General features: G+C 37.5%; 1 protein-coding gene and 1 pseudogene across 3 annotated transcripts in view; both read left to right on the forward strand.

Moving 5' to 3' along the window:
- CADM2 (cell adhesion molecule 2) overlaps positions 1-15,979 on the forward strand; it is a 527,339-nt gene that overhangs the window by 174,550 nt on the left and 336,810 nt on the right. The window lies entirely within an intron of this gene.
- LOC134399814 (5S ribosomal RNA) lies at positions 296-414 on the forward strand (annotated as a pseudogene).

Here is a 15,979-nt window from a genome sequence, read left to right on the forward strand (position 1 = left end):
GAGGGAACTGCCAACAAAGAGGGGGGTGGGGGAGGAGGGAGAATGGCAGGAAGAGGAGGGGCGGGAGGGGGAGGAAAGAAAAGGAGGGAGGAACAATCCGCCCGCGTTCAACGTACCCAACTCCTTCACAGCGTTCACAACGGACGGTTTTGCCCGTTCGCCAATAAAGTACACGGGGATTGGTCAGCGGGATGGCAAAGCCGCCCTGGGATTGGCTGTGCGGCCGAGAGGATCCGCGCGCGGGTTCCCATCAGAATCTCAGTCTTAGCTTTTAGTCACGCAGTTTAAACTTGACTCAGGCAGCCATACTACCTTGAACACGCCCGATCTCGTCTGATCTCGGAAGCTAAGCAGGGTCAGGCCTGGTTAGTACCTGGATGGGAGACCGCCTGGTAATACCGCGTGCTGTAGGTTTACCTAATTAAAATCCTGATCATTTCATTTTCCTTTGATCTTTTCTTTTTTTTAAATTCCCTTTAGTTTTTTTTAAAATAATATTTAATTGAGTCATGAAGTCCCTTATAAGGTATACAGAGCTGTCATAGCGTCTGCATGCTCAGTAGCATCTGCTTCTCTCCCCCTCCCCCTCATTGGTATGTTGAGAAGCAAGGGAAAATGGCTGCCTCATATGTGTGTGTGTGCGTGTGTGCGTGCGTTCTTTCTTTTATTCATTTGATCACTGCTGCGGCTTGATTTTCAATTCAATCCTATGCATGTCTACTCAGTAAGTTCCATTGAGTGCAACGAGTCCCGCTCCCATGCACTTGCTTGAAGGGATGTGTGGGTTTTGTTGTAGTTCTCTCTGGGAACTTTGTGTATTTAGAGACCAGGGTTTTGTTTTGTTTTTGTGAGAGAAGGGTTTAAGCTTCCTTCCCACTTTACTTTTGTCCCCAAATTCCACCCTTCCCCTGGTTAAAAATATATTTTTTAAAAAGCTTCACTGTTTCCAATGGATCCTGACCCCTTGCTGCCTAGTAAACCCCACTGTTTTCAATGATGCTTACTCTCTTGTAAATCTGTGTCAAATCACAGCCTTAATTTGCCTTTTTGCCTCCTCTGCAGGTTCTCTGTAATGTTTTGACCCACATACCTATGCATACTTACTAGGTTGTAATTTCTAGAGCAATTCAGTGGGATTTGCTTGAGAGTATACACATGCAAAGGATTGTGCTCTAAATAAATATGATTTCCAGTCTCTGGTTATCCCACTCAAGTAGGTTTGATTAGTAATTTCTGGTTCCTATATTTACCCTGCAATCATATGTAGGTATGTAGTAAGTAAAGAACAAACCCAAGGACATACAGACTTGCAATGATGGGAATTTTAGTCCAAAACCTTTGGAGGGCACCAGGTTGGGGAAGGCTGCTTTAAAAAAAGAGAGAAGTAGGTGGCCCTAAGTTGTTCATCATCAGTTTTCTACAACTGCACAGTCACCTCTGTATATCATATTCTTCATGCTGTCCTCTTGGGTGATCTGCTTTGAGAGAATGAGAATTTCACTGGTGTTTTCTGTCTCATTAGGGAGGGTGTGGTGTTAAGGCTTGTGAGCCTTAACTCTCAATTTCTCTCTTTTTTGGTGCTTGGTTGAAAGTTGTAGGGCCTTAATGTTGTTTTGAAAAAACAAAGGGTTTTTTGTTTAATGAATAAACTTTAGTAGGCTATAAACATAACTTTAGAAGAAATGGATCCCAGTTTACCTGAGCAGCCTGATTTCGGCTGACATATGGGTAGAAAAATGGTAGGCAGAGTGATGTATCCATGGCCACTTGCTGTAGAGCTGGGAGTCTGGGGTGGTTGGCCTGCAACTGATTTTGGAGAGCTAATCAGAATACTGGCTGGCTCTTTAGGTGAGGGGGCTTTGGGCCAGACTAGAGGAAGAACTTTCTTACTCTGGTCTACCCTTTGGGCATAAATTCATGCCTGGGTTACACTTGCACCGACTTCCCCATCTATTATTAAGCTAGGCTTGTATCTAGTTCCAGATGGAGATAGTAGCTGGTTGATGAGGCTGGGAAAGAATTTTACTTTTAGGCATAATTAGACCAGTGATGCAGGGGCTCTGCCTTCCTCATAGCTAGATTAATTTTATTGTCAGGGCAACCCAGAAAAGGGGTATTAGTTGTCCTGTTTTAGCATATTGTTAAGGCATGATTCTTCACTGATATTTATTTATTTATTTATTTATTTATTTATTTATTTATTACATTTCTATACTGCCCAATAGCCGGAGCTCTCTCTCTTTAATTTCACAAAAATTAAAAACATTCATAGTATAAAACAACAGTATAAAACCATGATATAAAATACAATATAAAAGCTCCACCAGATAAAAACAGCAGCAATGCAAAATTACAAATTTAAAACACCAAGTTAAAATTTATTTATAGACTGTTAAAATACTGGGAGAATAAAAAGGTCTTCACCTGGCGTCTAAAAGCATGTAATGTAGGTGCCAAGCGAACCTCCTTAGGGAGCTCATTCCACAGTTGGGATGCCACAGCAAAGAAGGCCCTCCTCCTGGTAGCCACCTGCCTCACTTCCTTTGGCAGGGGCTTGCGGAGAAGGACCCTTGAGGATGACCTTAGGATCTGGGTAGGTACATACGGGAGGAGGCGTTCCTTCAGATAGCCTGGCCCCAAGACGTTTAGAGCTTTAAATGTTAATACCAGCACTTTGAATCGGGCCCAGACCTGGACTGGCAGCCAATGAAGCTGGAAAAGGACTGGCGTGATGTGGTCTCGTCGGCCAGTCCCTGTTAGTAACCGTGCTGCCCTGTTTTGTACCAGTTGAAGTGTCCGGACCGTTTTCAAAGGCAGCCCCATGTATAACGCATTGCAGTAATCCAAACGAGAGGTTATCAGAGCATGGATAACTGTAGCTAGGCTATCTCTGTCCAGATAAGGGCGCAGTTGGTATATCAGCCTAAGCTGATAAAAGGTGCTCTTTGCTACTGATTTGTGATATTGTTAAGTCACAACTTTGGTGGCAGGCATTGGAGGCACTGGGCTGGATCCATATTAAGGGGAAGCAGGATTGGTCACCCTACATCCCATGAGGGGAATTCCCTTAAGCAGGGATGGGCAGCATGTAGGCCTGTGGGCCACATGCACCCTCCTGCCGTCAGGCGGGCGGTTTGACACCAAAAGTCAGCAGAAAATATCCACAGATGCAATGAACAAATATAGCTTAAAACAAGCTAAATGTGTCATTATAAAGCTTCCATGCCACCTATTTTTGCTGCCATGCCAGCAGGCAACAGTACGGGCTACAGGAGAGAGTTTAGAGGTAGAAAGTGGTTCCTAGATACCCCAGAGTTGCATATCCTGGCCTTAAGGGATGTGGCAGCTGAGGCTTCAAGAACCAGCCCAACTCAGGAGTTGGCACACTGGCCATACCCAAAGTTGGGAAAGGGCTCATGTGAGCATTTACACCATTCATGCCTCTCCACACCAGAAACCTGGCATGTAGGCTTGGTTGAAATTGGCTGACTGGATCCAAGCCCTACGCCCCACCAATTCTATTCTATCTAAAGTCAATAAACACTTTATGGCTCTTTTCCAGCTGTCGTCAACTCTGTGCTGCCTGCACAATGAAATTTGAACCTTTCTTAGACCATGGAATATCTATTAGTGATTCTAATTCCCTACCCCAGCAATCTCTGGCTACCACACATTGGGGGAAAGCATCAGTACCAAGTAACATCTGGGAATGAATCCATGTAGTTCTTATTTTAATTATCTGTAGCTCTTTTTAATTTATTTAATAAAATGGCTTTTTCTAATTGCTATGTAATCTACTGAAACTAACAAAAATGCCTTCTCTGGTTTTGTTTTAGGTAAGCTAATAAAAGATTCTTCAGTATAATCAGACTCAAAGAAGGTAAACCAATTTCAGGTATATTATTTCATTATGATGATGTGATAACTAATATTATTTTATGTCTAGATACACAAATGTAAATATTTGATAGAAAAACTGAATTACACAGGTTATTTAGTATTACTACTACAAAATACTGAAAAAATAATTGGAAATATTAATTTAGCTGAGATAAACCTAGTAGTTGCCAATTTGTTAATGAAGATATGACATAAGATTGTAATAATATTTTGACAGCACTGTTAGGAAAATACCGATCAAAGGTATATGCCATGTAGAATTAATTGCAAAATAGGGCACCGTGCAGCCCCTAAAAACATGTGCAGATGATATAGTGCAAAGGCTCTGTTCATGTACTTGGTTACTGGATCTATTCTACATATGCCACCAGATCAAATATTGAAAACTCAGACTGGAAATATATTTTAATCAAAATAACAAGCTCTTTGTTAACTGAGATGCAATACCAAATGTGTGTATTCTGGAAATTAATTTCAAATGTGAATTTGTTTTACTGTTATTTTTAATTAATTTTGGACATTTCAAAAATATGGAGTTTGTTTTCTCATACATTAGCATCATTATAATTTAATGTAGTGAGATATATAATATAATGGGATATAGGTAATATATAATATATTGTTTAATCTTCCTTAGCTTCTGATAGTCTTCTAAAGAAACTATCAGAGAGAAAAAAAGATAAAACCAGGTTTATTTAGCTTGGTTATCTGGTGTCAAGTTATATATTTCCATAGTCAAGTTAGTGATGGTCATTTTTTTATTAAGATGACAGTTTGGAATAATTCTTGAATTACTTAATTTACAAACGGATGCTTCTTCAGTTTTAAGAAATGAATTCGAGGTTGTTTTTGATGTTGATAATTACATTTTGCCACTAGTTTGGAAGATTATGTTGGTTATATAAAATTTGGTAAATAGGATATATCAGTATTCTAACTTGATGTACTTTCCATATTTCAACATTGAAGTGGTATAATACGGAATTTAGTGTTGATGCTCACATGCAAACATGTCAGTCAATGTCTCATTCATTTACTCAGGTTGTTGATACACTGTGTGGAACATATGAACTGCTCCCAATAAAATGTTCTGTGTATCTGGTCATGTTACGTGAAAACTCTGTGGTATTTGCTTTGTGATGGCTGATTCTCACATTCCAGTTATTGTTTGCTGCTACAGTTTTTGAGTTATGAAAATGTATGTTTGAATTGACCCTTAGCTGACTTGGTCTGAACAATATAATGAACTAGAAGGAAAGCTGTCATGATAGTGGAAAGAGCATATTCTTTTATCACAAATAGATATGCTTGCTAGGGACTTAAAATTGTGAATTTACGTGAAGTCAAGTTGCAAATATGGATAAAAACATTGCTGAGTTACCTTTTAATAAGTTATTGGTTTTTCAATGTTTTTCGGAATGTTTCAGCATTGGTCCCTCTCTTTGATGGTTAATAACGTTTAGGTTGTATCTCGTTGCCAGTTCACTCTGTGCTTCACTTTGAAGTTCTTAATGAGAAATGGGATTGTAGTGACTGGTTTCATTTCAGATATTATAATTGTGAATAAGTGTGCTTTCAGCTTGAAAAAAAATACTTAGAATATATTTAAAGACTTAAGGTGAAAAAATGTACATTATTCAGATAGAATTTATGTTTGATACTAAACTGAAATAGAATTGATGTCAATACTGAATTGACATCTCAGGAGAATAATTATGGGTGTGGCCTTTAGGAATATTCTGGTTGATAAATGTGGTCCTTCATCTCTTGTTTCATTTTTCTTCTCTGACCTAAAGATAATGACTTTTCCCAAACTGGCAAATTCCCAGTGCTGTTGAATAATACCTAATTTTCTTTCAGTTAGTTAATTATGAATGTTTTCAACTTGCTAGAATTCAGAGGGAAAGTGGGGGAGAAGAAATCTAGCTCTTTGCATAAGGCAGTATGCATGTTTTTGTATTCATTCTTGTTACATATTTTAAAAAGATCTTTTGATGAAATTTCATGTAGAGTCAACTTTAAAAACATATGCTCAGCCCAATTTGGAAGGTCAAAGCATCAGTAAATAAAGAGCATGAGGCATCTGTGTGTGTTTGCCGCCTAGTCATGTCTTGTAAAGCTTGCTGGTTTTGTTTTGTTCATCTTCGCAACAGATTAAACTATCTACTGGCTTTTAAAATAAAAGCACTAAAAGATTACAGTTGAAAAATTCATCAAATTTACTACATTTGGAACTAGGAATGGAGGACAAATTTGTTTCAGTTTGTTTTTGACCAGAATTTATCCAGTTCATACCTCCTGAAACTGAATGCAGACCAAATGGAATCTGCAGACTGAAGTCCCTATATTTCTGCGCTTGCAATGCATTTGACGCAGCAACAAAAATGTGCTCCGAAAGATCATATGAAAAATGTGTACATTTAAAAAAAGTCCACTAAAACATGTATTAGTTCATGCGAACACTAAAAAAATGCATACATTTGGAAAAAAATGTACATGAAAATACATACAGGTTTTTGTGAGAAAATCCCCAAAGCTCACAATTGAGTACAAACATGAGTCAGAATGAACTTCAAGACAGAATTTGGAGAACTTCATCAAGCTCAATTTAGTTCTTTAATCAGTCCGTTGATAGGAGATAGACACACAAAGTTACCTCTGAATGCTTACTGATTAAAAATAAGGATGGGTTTCCGGTGGATTTTTCCAGTTAGTTCTCACAACAAACTGTGAAGTATATCAAAACTCTCCAGTGACATTAATGGTTGACTAGAACCTAGAACTCCCCAATACAAAAGTGCTATTATTTTCTTCCTCTTCATGGAAGAGAAGCTGCACATGCATGTGAGCTCATAATTCCATGAATGTTCCGACTGAGGAATGTTTTGGTGCAGTGTCTGTGTGTGACCCACTGTCTCACTCCATGCATTGAGATTGCATGCAGAGAAATGCCTGTATAGGGCTGAGTTCACCATTAGTATAACCCAGTCTCCATAGTGTTAAAGACCTTGCCACATGGTTTTTGCAATACAATATACAAGTATTTATGTATTGGTGAAAATACTGGGAGAAAAAATATTTTAAAAAATCTCTTATTTTATTATTTAGATACTAGTATGCTGTCTTTTAATTTTGTTTGCCAGGGTGGCTTAAAAATATAGATAAATGATATAATATACAATATTGAACATTAAGAGAGTCATCCTATGGCCCATGGACAGTGTTGGGGGTGGGCAGAGGGTACTTCAGATTCCTGAATCTGAAGTCAGAGACAGCATTCTGACCTCAGATCTAGGGATCTGTGCTTGGCTCCCTCCCTCTCACAGCAAGCACAAAAGGAACTGTGTTGGCTACCTTTCCAAAGTCAGGAATTTGACCTCAGAGAGGGGCAAAGTGGGTGTTCTGGTGGGCATGGAGTGGAGGAGACTGGAGTTGCTAGAATATAACTATCCAAGGCCTCTCCAGCCTCCTTCTCTTCCCTTTCAGAACGCCCAGCTACACGTACTTCAATCCTATGCACATTTACTTGGAAATAATTTTGCATAAACATAAGCAGCATTGCACTGTAAACAACAAAAGTAAAACAGATAACAAAGCAGCATAAATACTAGTCATCGGGGATTAAAAATCAGATAATTATCCTGTGATAATAAAGAGAATTTTCCCAGTGCCAAATTTTTGTTGAGCTTACTTTTACCCATCTGCACTTTGGTATAGCTCAGGGCCTTTTCTTCTAGAATCACCTCATCCTGATTAGTTAACAGATGAACTGCCACAATCTACAAGTAGCAATCCTATCTATCTAAAATTATATTTAGCTCACCTTTATGGGTGAAGCCCTCTCAATCCCAAGAAGCTATATATACTGTACAGGACATTCTGACTTTTTTGGCAACTGAAATTAGGTGGAGAAAAATAGTTTTATTTACTTCCTTCAGTCACTAAGGATACAAAGCTTCCCCAAATGCAATTTACATTGCAGAATTTATACAGAAGTAGTCCTGCAAGTCCTCTCATGACATTGTATCTTCTGTCACCTGCATAATGTCTCCAAATTTCAGGCTCTTACCAGTTAACAGTCTGGAAACAAAAACACACCTGGGGCATAAATTGTCCCCAGAATCTATTGGTGTTGCTGCTGGGGTGACTTTATAGCCTTAAAAAACAAGCAACATCCTGGGGTGTAAAAATATCCCTATGCTTATTAACAAACAAACAAACAAACAAACAACTGATCAAAGGAAGCTTTAAGTACTCTGTGTGTCAGTAGGATGGTACAATTCATGAGATTTCATTGGGGAACATTTAACTTACCAGAGACAGATTTGTTGTGGGATGTTTTTCAAACACCAAAAGTCCAAAACTGTTGGTTCTTAATAATAATAGTAGTTACAGTATCATGTAGAAACAGGGAACTAATGTTAAAATTCATTCATATCTGACACCAAGAAAAATATTGATGATGAGCCCAGGGACATCCCCAGGATGTTGGAGGGGCTGCTTGGGAGTTGGGACATATGTGGTGGTCATGCCCAAAGGCGAATATTTTCTGAAATAAAGTATTCCAGGAGATTAGTTCAATAACGGGACAATGGGTTCATCTATCTTCTCATCTAGCACTGTTAAATTGATATAAAGGGTTGGATATAAAGCTGTTAGACAAGGATTTAGTAAGCCACTTACTTCTGGTGGCAAGATGGCTGATTGCCAAGCACTGGAAGGATGGCAAAAAGCTTCATATTGATAATTGGTATCAAAGGGTTTGGCAGATTGCTCTTTTAGAAAAACTGACAGAAAAAATTAGGAAAGTTCAAGGACAATTAAGTGAGGATAAATTTGAGAGGGTATGGAGGAAGTTTATTGACTTTGTGAACAAAGAAGAGAGGAGAACACCCCCGTTGATACATACAGACATTTGGAGTGGATAGGAGGATGATAATATTAGAAAATTAACTTCCAACCCAGGCAGAAACTTGGAATTTGTAATTGAATTGATATAGAATGTATATATTATTTATTTATTATTTATTATTTATTAATTACATTTCTATACCACCCAATAGCCGGAGCTCTCTGGGCGGTTCAGAAAAATTAAAAATATTCAAAGTATAAAACAACAGTATAAAACCATAATATAAAATACAATATAAAAGCTCAACCAGATAAAAACAGCAGCAATGCAAAATTACAAAAATCACATCATTTATGTGCACACATAAATGATGTAACACTTGACTTATGTAATCACAACTACCAAAAATTATTATTATTATTATTATTATTATTATTATTATTATTATTAATAATAATAATAATAATAATAGCAACAACAACAACTTTTGTAATATTTTGAGTTTAAATATACTTCTGACACCAAACACACGTTTGATTGTGGGGCATTTTATCTCCCCAGTATACATTAGGAAATTGGGTGGTAAAACACCTCCCAAACACATTTATGTTTGTTTTCTATGAATGTGGGTTGAGGGTTTTATGAATGAAACATCAATAATCCTTTTTATTTAAATGCTTTTGTCAATGAAATGCCTAGTTAATAAGCATATTTAATTATGGTACATTGTTATGATGATGATGATGATGATGATGATGATGATGAAAACAGTGTTTAAGAAATAATAATCAAAACTAAATGTCCAGTGTGTCTATTTATCACAAGAGTATCACATGAGATATTTATGCTTTGTCCTTTCCAAAACTGAGATAAAAATTTGAGGCACAACATGGAAATATGTGTCAATTAGCAAAAATTATTAATATTTTTAAAAACAAGTTTATAACGGTTGATGTGCATTAGCTCGTTTGTTGATTATAACAAATTTGAGAAAAAAGCAAATAATGTTAATAACGTTGAACAAAGTATTCTCAGGTACCTGAAATACTATACCCATTGTGGCATGTGGCATTTATTTATTTATTTATTTATTTATTTTATTTATTTATTACATTTTTATACCGCCCAATAGCCGAAGCTCTCTGGGCGGTTCACAAAAATTAAAACCACAGTAAACCTCAGCCTTGTAGGATCTAATGTAATGTATTTTTAAATTATTATTTTCATTTCATTTTTATATTGTTATATTGTATTTTAATGTAAACCACTTTGACACTCTTATATATCAAGCAGTATAAAAGTATTATAAATAAATACATCTATGTTGTTGTCCTCTCCCGCCTCCCCAGCAAACATTCCTTTTCCTAGAAAAGACAGGAATTAAACAGCAGGTCACTGGCAAAATAAATAACAAAATGCCAGTAGGTGGTTGAGCCCAGTAGGACACAGGCTCATGGAGAACACTCTGTTTACCTCTCTATACTGCACATGTCAACTGTTACCAAGCAATCTACACATGATATTAGACCACCTGAGATCAACCTAACACAGACCAAACTACAACTGTGTCATAAGTAGGAAGCTGTAATTATAGTCTGCTATCCTATACTTACCTGGAAGTAATTCCCAGTAAACACTGTGAGGCTTACTTTTGCATAGACATGCACAGAATTGCACTGTAAAAGTGACTAGGATCCCTATAATTTGAATCAGGACCTTTCTCCACCCAGTTTTAACACACACGCACACACACGCACACCAATTTTCTGAATTAAAATTGCACTGTTCCAAAACAACTATGTCTATTTTGTGGAACTTGTGCACACCATTTTCTCTAGTATGACAAATAACAGCTTCTGGAGGGATTTTATTTGGAAAAGTAGAACTGGAAGAAGGATTAAATCTTCACTTCCTCAGCAGCATAGTCCAGGTCCACATCAGGTCCTGGTCCCATATTGGTCCCCTACCAATACCTAAACATATAGATGTTTTGGTTGTCTTGTCTCATTAGGCCTTTGGCAGCTGATGTATAAGGATTCTAAGGTGCATTTTTCACTGTTCTTCAATACCACACAGGAATTCAACAGCTACCTATGCAATAGACTCATTACAGTAAGTTGAAATGCAGTTCATGATGCCCTCTAATTGGAAGTTCCTTTTTGTAGTTATAAATTCAATTATACTTAATATGCAAATGACTTGTTATACTTTGGAGAAGTGGTACTTTAATTTGATTAATGTCGTACTTTATTTACATTTATGGAATGTCACCTGCCATTCAATCTACACCCTAACAATAACAAAACAATGAAAATAACAAAAGAGTAGAAGTAGATGTGACAGGTCTCACTTGATGAACGTAAACACTGATGTGTGTGCTTTAAGCTATACATATTCATTTATCTGACATAGATCTGTTCACTAGATGATCTTGTAATATTTCATTCTCGTTCTAGATTGCCTTCCATTCTGGATAAGCATTTCTCTCTGTAGTTTCTCTGATTTTAAAACTTTATAGAATATGTCCAAGGTAATGTGTTGGCACTTGAAAATATTTGGATGAACATTTATTTGGAATATATGAGCAAGCAAGCAAATATCAGCAACCAACTTGACCAATTTATAATCCTGAAAGAGGAATTCTTCCCTTTTCCTACACTCCGAACTGACTATGGGATTCCTGACTCGTATCTGCTGGCAATACACATATGTTCTATTGGCTGCTTGATAGAATTAGGATTGATGTTTCCAATCTGTGAAAGGGGTGGACCCAGAAGTTATTATTATTATTATTATTATTATTATTATTATTATTATTATTATTATTATTTATTTATTTATATAGCACCATCAATGTACATGGTGCTGTACAGATAACACAGTAAATAGCAAGACCCTGCCGCATAGGCTTACAATCTAATAAGTTGTAGTAAACAATAAAGAGGGAAGGAGAATGCAAACAGGCACAGGGAAGTGTAAACAGGCACCGGGTAGGGTGAAGCTAACAGTATAGAGTCAGAACAAACTCAATATTTGAAGGCTATAGGGAAAAGAAAAGTTTTTAGCTGAGTTTTAAAAGCAGTGATTGAGTTTGTAGTTCTCAAGTGTTCTGGAAGAGCGTTCCAGGCGTAAGGGGCAGCAGAAGAAAAAGGACGAAGCCGAGTCAGGGAAGTGGAGGTCCTTGGGCAGGCGAGAAGCATGGCATCAGAGGAGCGGAGAGCACGAGCGGGGCGATAGTGTGAGATGAGAGAGGAGAGATAGGCAGGAGCTAGACCGTGAAGAGCTTTGAAGGTCAGCAGGAGAAGTTTATATTGGATTCTGGAGTGAATTGGAAGCCAATGAAGAGATTTCAGAAGTGGAGTGACATGGTCAGAGCGGCGGGCCAAGAAGATGAAGTTAAAGTACATCATACAACTAAGTAACTACAAGGTGGACGTTGCATCCATTAAAAACTCTACCCTGTATACAAAACTGGAGCAAATCCATCAGAAACTAATATTTGTTTGGAGCATATTACCTTAACACTCTTTTGTATGCAGCTGTCCCTTTCCCTAATTGCTGGAGATGTAGTTTCAGGACAGGTTCATTTTCCAGATGATGTGGGAATGAAGTTTGTGTGATTATGAATTTGTTGATACCATCTATTTTGGACCTTTTATCTATCAAAAATTGATCATCTGGGCAGGATCTACACTACTGCTTTAAAGCACTTTAAAGCACTTTATAACAGTTTTGACAACTGTTGGGGCCCAGGACACACGCCATATACAGTTGTCAAAGCGGTTATAAAGCGCTTTAAAGTGCTTTAAAGCAGTAGTGTAGATCCAGTAATTTCTGATGGGTAAGAGACTGATACTACAAAATTGGTAGGGAAAAAGTGCACCTCTGTAATATATCAATGGATGGAAGAATTATAATGTCTATCTTTTATGAAGTAGCCACCTATTGTCAACAATACCATATAGACCCAACAATGTCTTAATCAGCACTTCCACTTACTGAACCATCTACCTTCAACACTTTAATCTTTGGATGTATTTGGAATACAGATAATTTGATTTCTTGTTTCCACAAAAGTATACCTCTTTTCTCCTCCAGTTGATTGCCAACTGCATTGTTGAAAAGAATGATTAAAATATGTAACTGAAAAATAAAAAAATACAATTTTAAAAAGTAATAGGACTTAATTGTGTCCTGATCTCACAGAACACAAATTGAGGGTTTTTGTGTGTGCATATGGAAGTAGATTGAGATACTTTTGCCGCTTTAAAACTATTGTTACCTTTAAATAAAAATGATAGAATATAAGTACTCCAGTGACTGAATATAAAATGGATAGGCAAACCTGGTGTGTGTGTGACAACTCTAACTTATGTGCGGTACAAACCATGCTCTGGGCTCTTCTCCAAAGGGTTGTAAATTTTTATTTCATGTCATTAACTTGCTCAGTGTCATTTCTATTGAAAGAGTAAGGGTTAAATTACACATTACATTAAATATGAGTGCTTTGTTTATACAAAGTAAGCATGGGTATGATTTGGATTGAGACCTCAGCATGCAGAGAAGGAAAGTTTAATCCTTAGCTCCCAAGCTGCAACCCCATTCCCCAAATTCTTTCTCTCCACCCCCGCATGCAATTTGAGATAGTTTGAACCTCCCACCTCTGCTATGGTACTGACCCTCCCCCTGCTTAATTTTCAGGAAATTAACAACACATAGGAAGTTGCATATTAGGTGTTTCATGTCACGTTTAGTTTGACCCTAAACTAGGATCCAGCTTGTAGCTTAAGATTGCGTGAAGATTTATTTTATTTTATTATTTATTTATTTATTTATTTATTGCATTTATATACCGCCCCATAGCTGAAGCTCTCTGGGTGGTTTACAGATATTAAAACATGGAACATTAAGAACAAATATACAAAATTTAAAACCATAAAAAGCATCTTTGTCATTAGAGGCACAAGAGTTCTCAATTGCATGGAGCACCAACCCTACTTGGATAGCGATAGCCTGGCTTCAGTGATCCATGTCCTGGTAACCTTCCATTTAGATTACTGCAATGTATTGTAGGTGGGGCTGCTCTTGAAGATGGTCTGGAAAGTTTAATTAGTATAAAATATAGCAGCTGGGATACTGACTGGAACTGGGTATTATGATCATATTACACCAATATTGTATCATCTTCACTGGCTCCCAATTGGTTTCTGGGCCCAATTCAAAGTGCTAATGCTAACCTTGGGACCACAGTATCTGTGGAAGCACCACTTCCTATATATTCCTCCTGAAGCCCTGAGATCATCCTCAGAGGCCCTGGTCTGAGTGCTCTAACATGCTGACGTATGGTAAGTGGCTTTTTGGGAGAGGGCCTTTTCAGTAGTAGCCCCTCAATTATGGAATAACCTCTCCAGAGAGCTCCATATGGTGCATACTTTTAAAATCTTTTTCAGTGCCAGACAATACCTTTTAATTCTCGCAGGCCATTTAATACTCTGTGTATTCCCGCTGCTTTGTTGTAGTTTTGAAGTTTTGTTTTCCTGTGATGTGTTTAGATCTGCTTCTAGTGATACCTGTTGATTTAGCCTCTGCTGCTAACTGATTGTTTTATTGTGTCACTTTGGATTTTATTTACATGGATTTGGATTTTATTTGTGTTTTTACTGTATATCACCCTAAGAACTATTATCTCTATGGCAACTAATAAATCTTAGAAATAAAATAAATAAATAAATAAATAAATAAATGGGACTAAAGTACAACTAACTTCATAATGAATGTCTCTTCCCAGTAAATTACTTGACTGCCCCAGTTAAGCAGCCAGCTATCCAGAATCAGGCAGAAGGAGATTGATTGTGACAGTGTAGCCAATTCAGTCAGCCTGCTGGGACCAACTGTCATTTTGCCATGTTCTTCCCAGCCCAGAGTCCATCAGCAGCCAGTCTACCTACCTTCCATTTGGCAAAAGGGGACAAATAAAAATCTAGGCTGTGTTAAGGCCTGCGTTGCCCAATTGTATTTTATACTTTCCCTGTTATCTATTTGGGGATTATTGTTTCATGTTCCACTAAACAATAGGAAGTTCCAGGAGAAGCCTTTTATTTGGGTTAATTGATATATGGGCAGAAGCAGGTTTATGCTCTTTCTGCAAATATCTGCTTATTTAGAAATGCAAAGTTGTGCACGGGGAAGCATCCAGACAGACAGTGCTGGAGTTCACACAGCTTCAGTTTCCAAAAAGCAAGCACCACATGCTTGAAGCTCTACAAGACTTCTGCTTGCTATCCTGCTGCAAGTATCGCAGTCTCTTGTTTACATAACTGGCTACACTCAAAACTGCCAAACAAGATGGTGGCCACCATGCTTTAAAAATAAAATTAGTCATAAAAAGTGTCTTTAGTATTTAGCATAATTCATATTCTGGGCATTGTTTCTCACATAACTTCTAGTACCATAGAAATAATTTGTCTTTGTGAAGTGTCCTTATTTGGAATTACCTTAGATAGAAGAGAACACAATATTGGCTTTGGTATTTGCAAATTTGGGGAATGTATAAATAATCTAACTGAGTAGATTGATTTATAATGTGTTTTGATTATGATATAACATTATACTGCTTCTTATAAATGCCTTCTTCTATGTCGTTATGGAATATAACATTTACCAAACCTCTTCTTTGTGAAATCTAGATAAGGCACATCGGGATAATTAAAAATCTATTAGATTTGTCTTGTTGTGATACCTATTATTAATGGTTTTAATTTATATTTACAACGATTTCTAAAGTTTGGCCAGTTTGATATTTAAAAGGGCAAAAACCCAGTTAGACAGCCAACAGAGCTTACCTGATAGGTTTTCTGCTTGAGTTAGAGAAGATGGTGCACTCCCATCCTTCATACAAAAACCAGTCTGGCTGGAAGCCAAACCTTACTTCAATATTAGCAACTGGACCTCCAGCATACCTGAGGGCAGCAGGGAAGCTGAAGAGCTGCAGGAAAATAACACACGTAGCTTTTTTCTCCAGAATCTTGCTGCTATTTACTTACGGTTCTTCTTGGTACCTGCTCACAGCCCACTGAAACAGATGCTGCTATGCAGCAGCAGTGGTACGAACAGGAGTCATGCCAGCAGAGAAATGCATGTATATGTGTAACGCATGCGGGAGGAAATGGGCTGACTGCCTCTCTATCTGTTCACTTGGTCAGGGGCCTTTCCCCACAACATTGTCTG

The sequence above is a fragment of the Elgaria multicarinata genome, chromosome 5, assembly GCF_023053635.1.
Source record: "Elgaria multicarinata webbii isolate HBS135686 ecotype San Diego chromosome 5, rElgMul1.1.pri, whole genome shotgun sequence".
NCBI classification, from domain to species: domain Eukaryota; kingdom Metazoa; phylum Chordata; class Lepidosauria; order Squamata; family Anguidae; genus Elgaria; species Elgaria multicarinata.